Source organism: Protopterus annectens, chromosome 8.part0 (assembly GCF_019279795.1).
Source record: "Protopterus annectens isolate FY-2018-M chromosome 8.part0, PAN1.0, whole genome shotgun sequence".
Lineage (NCBI taxonomy): Eukaryota > Metazoa > Chordata > Ceratodontiformes > Protopteridae > Protopterus > Protopterus annectens.
Genome location: NC_056741.1, coordinates 1053069305 through 1053078048, shown reverse-complemented (window position 1 = coordinate 1053078048; position 8744 = coordinate 1053069305).

Below are 8744 nucleotides of genomic sequence, written 5' to 3'. Positions count from 1 at the left end.
AAACTACTAATGTATCAACTCCTTTGCTCATTGCCTTCTGAAATTCATAAATCCCAGTGCCCTGGATCAACTTATCCACACCTCCACCAGGAGAAACAATATCATAGACCTAGTCATTACCAACATGAGTGACCAGTGTTCCACACCTGAAGTCAACTCCTCATTGGTCAGATCCGACCATAAGCTATTCACCCTAGATATTTGTGTTCCGCCCCCACCCACCATTAAGGAAACCATGGTAAAATAATTCTCCAAAGCCAATGTCATGCTTTTTAAGATAGAAGTGGTGAACTTCATGACACCCATGCAGATGGACAATACAGTTACGACTGCTAAATCCTACACAAATGCACTCTATAAGCACTTACATAAGAGCATGGATCATGTTATCCCAAACAAAGCCAAGATGCTGTCCTACAATAAGAGGAAGCCAATCTGATGGCCTCCTACCATAAACAAATTCTACAACAGAAGGAAGAAACTGTTGCAAAAAAGAGTAAAATCCCATGAGTGGAGGAGCTCCCTGGTCAGCCTAATTAAGAAGCTGAGATCCCTTATAAGATCCTCCAAAGCTAGCTACGAAAACAAAATCATCACTGATTCTAAGGACAACCACAAAGCCTTCTATAGCTATTTCAAGAATTCCAATGGCAACACCCAGATCTGCTCTGAGTTACAGCACAATGGCACAAAAATTACAGAACCAACTGATATTGCCAACATCCTGGCAGATAGGTTCAGAAATAACTTTAGCCCCCTCTCACACTCTAAAGGGCCAATATCTATACAGAAAGAATGCAGAGTCCCTGTAATCACATCTATGCAGGTAAAAGATGCTCTCTCTAAAACCAAAAACACAGCATCCATGGGACTGGACAACATCCCAGACTGTTTTGCATGATCTCCAGAATGAACTGGCTCCTCACCTAAGCACCATGTTCGATCATAGTCTCACATTAGGTTTTGTACCTACTGAATGGCACACAGCAACAGTTATCCCACCCCACAAAGGGTGAGCCACTGCTGATCCTGGGAACTATCGCCCTATTAGCCTGACATGCCTGGTCTGCAAGGCCTTGGAACGTATCATAATGGAACTCATAACCAAAGACATTGGTAACCTCCAAACTCTGGACCCCACCCAGTTTGGGCTAGTGAAAGGCAGATCATGCCTTTTGAACCTGATCAACTTCTTTGAGGCAGTCACCAAAGCCCTAGACAAGGGTAACATGGTTCACACAGCTTATCTTAACCTCGCCAAGGCTTTCGACACCATCCACCATTCTGGAATTATTGCTAAACTCACTAAACTAGGTACAAATCCCTATGTCACAAGATGGGTTGCCAACTGTCTCACTGACAGAACCCACACTGTAAAAGTTGCAGACTCAAATCCGATGTCAAACCAGTGATGAGTGGAGAACCACAGGGTTCAGTCCTGGGACCTCTACTGTTTGGTATCTACTTCTCTGAAGTACAGGCTGACACAGAAGGCCTCTGGCTAATTAAGTATACAGACGACTACAAACTATGAGCCATAGTCAAGTCCACAAATGATGTGGACATCCTACAGAAGGGCCTCACTGAGACAGATGCCTGGTGTCAGAATCATGTCCTCAAGCTCAATCATCCCCTTTGGTAAAAAACTCTGTACCCATGAACTACCACATAAACAGCAGTCTACTTATTGCTGAATGTGTGATAAGAGACCTTGGGACCCGGGAGGACAGTAGTCTCTCCTTTGATAATCACATTGCCACATTAGTCAGGAAATCATTCTATGTGTCACACCTCATCACAAAAGGGTTCTCATTGAGGAAAAATAGATCATTGTTCCCCTCTACTTGGCACTCCTTAGACCCATTATAGAGTACAATGCCCCTTTGGAATGTACCTCACAAGACATCTGCAGCAGCTGGAAAGGCCACAGAAGTACCTCTCAAAGAGGATTACTGGCCTCAAACAGATGCTCTACACTGACCGTCTCAAAAAAGTCCAGCTTTACTCTGTAGCATATCACCTACTAAAAGGAGATCTCTGCCTACCATATAAAGCTATGTTAAACCCAAAGCTGTTGGACATGCTACACCTAAAGAAATCTCAATCCCTCCAAGCTACATGCTCTAGGGACCTAACCCTTGTCACCGCATTAAACAGGACATCCTGGAGGGATAGATTCCTATACTCTGGAACAAGCTACCCATCTATGTCAAGCAAAGTTCCTCTTTAGCACTCTTCAAGAAAAATCTTGATGAGTGAATGGGAAATAGGAAATACACCTCGGTGATCACTTCTGTGGCTTTGCTTGACAGGGGCACAGGAAATTAACTTTCTTGGGTGGCATAAGCCAGGGAACCTTGTTGGCTAGACTTACTTAGGCCCTTGGGCCGTTAGTCTAGTACCTACCTATGAACCTATTAGTGTCTGTGTATTTGAAAGGATCTACTTCAGTTTGCAGAAAATATATTTCCCAGGAGATCATTTGTCTGAGAACTAACTGGCAAAAGGTAACATTTCAAAGAAATCATCTTGTAGAAATTCATTCCATCAAAACTAGTAGTGGATGTGTCAATGCCCTCTTATCTACTGTACAGCTGTACAGCAATACTGGAGTTGGTATATATAGTTGGGTGTGGTTGTTGTGGGCACAGCCACCCACATTGTGGTTATTGTGAGAATCCCCCCGCTTAGTGTGCTGTTATATTATGCAGTTTATGTTAAGAGGTTAAGTAGTTGTTAATCACATTATGTGTGGTTCTATGCCTCTCTACACCCTCAAAAGTAGTGGGTGTGAACCCCACACCAGCACACCTATGTTTACCATCTCCAGGACTACACTACATTGGGAAAGAGGACATATTCCCTCTCAGTACAATTTTCAATGACATTACACTGGCAGACTGATTATTTACTGATGTGATATTTTGGCAATTTGGTCTTGGTGGAATTACATAGGCCAAAATGAGTTCTCCACAAAATGAAGTACATCCATGTGAACAGTATTCTCTGTGTATTGCATCAACACAAATGTCTGTGTGTGTGTGTGTGTGTGTGTGTGTGTGTGTGTGTGTGTGTGTGTGTGTGTGTGTGTGTGTGTTATTCACAAACATTTGGTGTGTGCCACCCAGTACACTTACCATTGTCCACTGTACAAGAGCTGATTACATCAGACACCATGCACTCACCTGTATACACCCCTCAGACCTATCAGCCATGTGGCACATGCAGTAACGGTTATACAGGCCTGTTGCTTGTGTACAGCTGTACCCAGGATATGACACAGTCAATGTGTCACCACAGTGCCACAGCCCTTGTAGGTAAGGACAGCAGACCAACATCCTCCTGACACATACACACCTAGAACACAAAGAGAATACATTATAGAGACTATAGTCAGTGTTAATAACAGCTATAATGCATCATGGGTGGATCGCTACACACCCTGATGTGTAAGCATTAAACATTCCAGCTGACAACACATTAAACAGCATTACATTGCTAAGCATTAGTACATTCACCCTGTGCAAAAGAACCATATTAGCATGTCCCTGCATCGATGGTATGGATGACTAGGATGTGGCACAGGTATCATCATATGCACAGGGTGTGGTGTGGGTTTGCCAGAGGCATAGGCTGAGCCATTTGGTTGGCACTATGTGTGTGGGTTAGGGGGTTATTTATTAAATGGCCTGTGCAGACATGATGTGTGTAGGTATGGAGGTGCCCTATCTGTGTTGGTGATGTGTGTGTATATATATGCACACAGTTCTGCAATGTGGCTGCCCTATACAGGTGTATGTTGGACAGTTGTGGACTGTACATGGCAGGGTGTACAGTTCGCCATGTCTGGCCTTGAACACAGTAACTGTGCCTACCAGGGGTTGCACGGGTGCCACCAGGCAGAAGCCAAGATATGGTACTCTCCCCCAAAGATGACAATTGTCTGCTGGATCTGTGTTCCTGTTGGGACTGGCCAAGACCATGTGCATGTGGCCTGCTGCATTGTGATGTGACCAGCACCCCCTGCAGTGCTGATGCTGGTACTTCCACTACAGGAGCATCTGTGAGATGTTGCACGTCCACATAGACCTCCATCTGTTGGTGTTGCTGACCTATGTCCTCATGGCTGATGCCCTATTCCCACCACATGCTCTACCACAGACACCAAATGGTCGAGGATTCCCACCATCTCACCCAACCGTCTATCCATGACCTCTGCAAAATAATGGTGGGCATCTGCAAGATCACAGATGTGTCACATACAGCAGGAGGAGTTGCCCTCTGCAGCGTTAGACTATTTCTGGTGTAACGTTCCATACATGCCTGTGCCTCCATGATGGCCCAAAACATGCATCTGGTGACACCTGCTGTGGCACTTCTGCCAGGGGCATGATGGCCAGCAGCTGTCCTATGAGCACCCCTGTACATCTGCCTGTGTGGGACCTCACCAGTCATATGGCTATGGCTGCTGTGTACAGACACACTTGCCATAGTCAACACACTTTCCTGTCCCATGCCAACACCCGCCAACTGTCCCTCATCTATGGCCACTGATGATGGGGTATGTATGGGCATTGTGACTGTGTGTGGGGATGGGATGGATAAAAGTGGGATGAGAACAAATGGCTCAGATTCAGCCTCTGACAACCCTGCCTCTGCCTCACTATGCCTATCATCATTGTCAGAGTCTGTATGGACACTAACATCAGTTTGTCTGCAGGAGGGACCCTGACCCACCTCACCACCTGTGAGGGCCAGACAAGAAATGTAAATTAAGACCTGTACATTATGGTTTACTTCTACACACACACACACACACACACACACACACACACACACACACACACACACACACACACACACACACACACACACTTACAGGTGATGTGGTACAAAGATATTTCACAGACCTCTCATTACCCAACAGTCAACATGCATGGCATATGGCACTCAACAGCATAAACAGCAGCCATACTCAATCCTTGTTACCAACATTATACATCTCTGTGATGCATGGGTTGTGTTAGTAGGTGATGCCCCTTCCCCTGGAACACACTGCACCCATGTACACAGTATTGCTGTGCACCTGTACAGCACACTAACATGTACTGTGCACCATACCTCACAAGTGTACACACCATTGCTGAATGTGTATATATGTGGCAGTTATGCTTGCTTTGTTGCTCACAGCCCCTATGCGTTTGTCTGACACTTACCTGAGATGATATAAAGACTGATGTCAATAATTAATGCCTGACCTTTGATTTGGAGATCTCATCATCAACAGTGCCTGTATGTGCAATAAAATCCAGTTACACTGACAATCTTCAAAGCTTAACGTGGATATGAGGAGTGTACACACCCTTGATGACATGCCAGCCTCTTCTATGATATGCAATGGGGCCACAATACTGCATTTGTTAACATTACACACACCTGAAATGTGACATATGACCTGCACAATCCAATGCAGTATCAAACAAATGTGTTAGTCGTGCAGATGCTGAATGAGATGCATACAATATGTGGGTTGCATAAGTGTGCACACCCTTAACACGATGGTTTGTTGAAGCACCTGTTAAGTGAACTACAGCAGTCCCTATTCCTGGAAGGGGTATGCTAGCATGGCCCATCTTCGCTTGGCATTATTTGGTCAATCTGCATTTCAAAGGTCCCCCAACCCCCAACTCTACCATATTACAAGGTCAGCTCATGCGCACAGCCCTTGGAGGTCACACAGTGTCTTCACTATTGCTGTAGAGTCTGGGTTATGTCTGGCACAATTCATAATCTTGACTGTGTTCAGATATAGCCATTCTTAGCGAGCTTTGGATGTATGCTTCAGTTCACTGTTGTGTTTCAAGCTGGCACCCCTCCCCATTCTCAGCCTTATTGCAGATGCCTGACGACTATGGATCACACATGAGTGTTATTTTGCAGTGTTCCAAATTCCAAACATCATGTCTACTGGCCTAGTTCCAGCTAATGAACAGTAACCCTAAAGGTATACACTGGCACCAGGAAGCTAAAAATGAATGCTGTCTGTAGGTTGGAGCCTTGGTCTCATGACACCATTATACATTGCAACAAATGCCTATGGGAAACTTGATGTTATGCTTATGCTACCTGTACAGAGACCAGGATGATGTTTCACATGGGACAACTCTTCCGTCTGATTACCCTAACCCATAGGCCAGACGTATGCAGAATCCAGGCGATTGTTGACACAGGTACTGCACAGACAGTAATTGCTAGTCACTCCTGAAAGTCCCTCAGTGTTGCTGCAGGTTTCTAGGCAGCCTCCATGACCAGTTTGCAACATGTTTTGTCATCTGTTTTGAATGGGCATCTGTTTATTTTCTACATCAATGTTGTCCCATAGTTCATATACACATACATGACTGTCTGCACTGTTTGCCATGGTATATGCAATGGTGAGGTAAGTCTACTTTTCCCACTCCTGAGTGCTACCTTTCAGATATGTGATCCATTTCATGGTTTGTAAGATGTGTGCAAGCCACAGCTACCTCTGTTGCAGGTGAGTGGGCAAATTTCACGGACATACTTCTCGGACAGCAGACCATTACTTGGTGTGACATTGAGGCCCTGTACTCAATGGCAGGTGTGTACTCAAAAACAGAGAATGCTGTCAGTACATCACAAGCTGCTTCCACAATATGTTATTTGGAGTGTGTGCACACATATGCTTCCAGTGTTTGGTAAGATCTGTATTCTCCATATTTGTTGTCCTAACATAGGATTCCATATTACACATTCATTGCTCATGTTAGGACCGCATTACAGGTTGCAAAAGGTGTTGAATGTGCTATTGTGGTCTGCTGTTGTTTATATCAGGAACAGTTGCCATTGCAATAGTGGTGTATACACTGTTGTATCCACTGTATAAGGATAATGTTTCAGACATGTCCCTACTGTAGGCCATTTGTCCCGCCATTATGTTCAACTCTGTCCACACATCTTACACTGACAGGTTGTTAGGTATACTGCAGGAATCATACATACCTTTCAGATATGCCACCATGATGACCACTGTGATGCAGTGCAGTTACCACCAATAAAAATGAACATGTAAAGCATGCATTATGGGTAGGTGTATTAAATGTATGCATGGCAAACAGCATGGCCATAACATGGCTTGTGTATTGGCAAACCTGAACAAAAAATCTCCATACTCAACAGCTGTAGGCTGCTGCCCCAGTTGTATACTAGAGGGACCTAAATAGTTGTATGAGAGAAGTAATGTCAGTAGCCACACCTGTGGCATTGGTACAGGCTGGATGCAGCATTTCAGCACATTGACAATAAAAACCCACAATACTAAGGATTATGCACATCTGTTCATTACTACACTCCAGCAACATACTACCTTATCTGACATATGCATGCAGATACTTTACCGATAAAAATGGATAAGTGACAGTGGTCTAGTAATGTGCCCTGGGGCCTTAACTGCATGCTCCTTGTCCATTGTGTGGGTGGCACTCACCTCCACAATGATGTCTTAAGCCTGCTGGCTTGTCTGGTGGGCAGGTGCCCCAAGGCTGGCAAGGAGCTCCTCAGCATGTGTCAGTGGGGGTTGGATGGCATGACTCCTGCCTGTGGCTAGCTGGTCCCTCCTAACAGGAGCAGCACGCTGACGGGCGTGGTGGATTAGGTTAGTGCAATGATGCTGCACCTGCTCATAATTTCAGCTGTACAGGCCAACATCATTTACCCTGTGGATGAACTCATTCCACAGGGCGGTCCTCTCCTGCAGATCCTGGGCCCTGCAGCCAAATAGTATGCCATGATGCTGGATGCTGAATTGGATAATTGTGTCATTCTCAAGGTTCATGAACATTGGCAAACATTCCTGAGGCATTGTACCTAGAAGACATAAACAGGTAAAAAGGTCACAGGTCCTCATACGGTTGTCCACGTGCACATCAGCAGTGGATATTACTTGCAAATAATCCAGACTATACCATAACACTGGCTATACCTAACCTCCTGGCCCTGACCTGTCCAGTTCCCCCAGTGATGGACACTTAATGGCATAATCCACTATTCTCCATTCATTTCTCTGTAGAGGGATGACAGTGGTCATCTTCCATGTGGATGGTGTGTGGTTGGTTGCAGGTCTGTGTTTGACTGTAGTGTGTGATGGAGCTGTGAGCACATGCCTGAGTTCATGTAGGAGGCAGACTGTGATGTTCTCATGCCCCATGGAGACTTGCTGTTGTTCCCATCAGTCGACATTATGTACATGCTCGCCATTGATGCGGGCAGGAGTGTGATTGATGTGCATATTCCCCTGTACAAATGTTGTGGACAGGGTCCCACTGTTCCCACCTATCCTGTCTGATGCAGGTTGCCTGTATCCATAGCATGTGTGTATGAGGTGTGTTTTACCCCAGTACAGGCTGACTCGTGTTACTGCCTCTGAGACTGCATACATATGTGCAGACATGGTTGCAATTGGCCTTGGTGGTTTGGATATGTCTGATTTCTAGTTATAGTCAGCCTTACAGGAAGTCACCTGTGAACCTACATGCTTGCACAGATAGAAGTGCACCTGCTTCCAAGTTATGGTCTGCACCTATGTGTCCCTGTATAGCCACTATAGCAACCTATTATGTGCTTTGTGTCTTGCTGCGGTCCACTAAGGGGGATTACTCTATCATTGGTGGATGCTGGTTGTACAGGTCAGGTACTGCTGATTCCATATAGCTACAGTGGATATA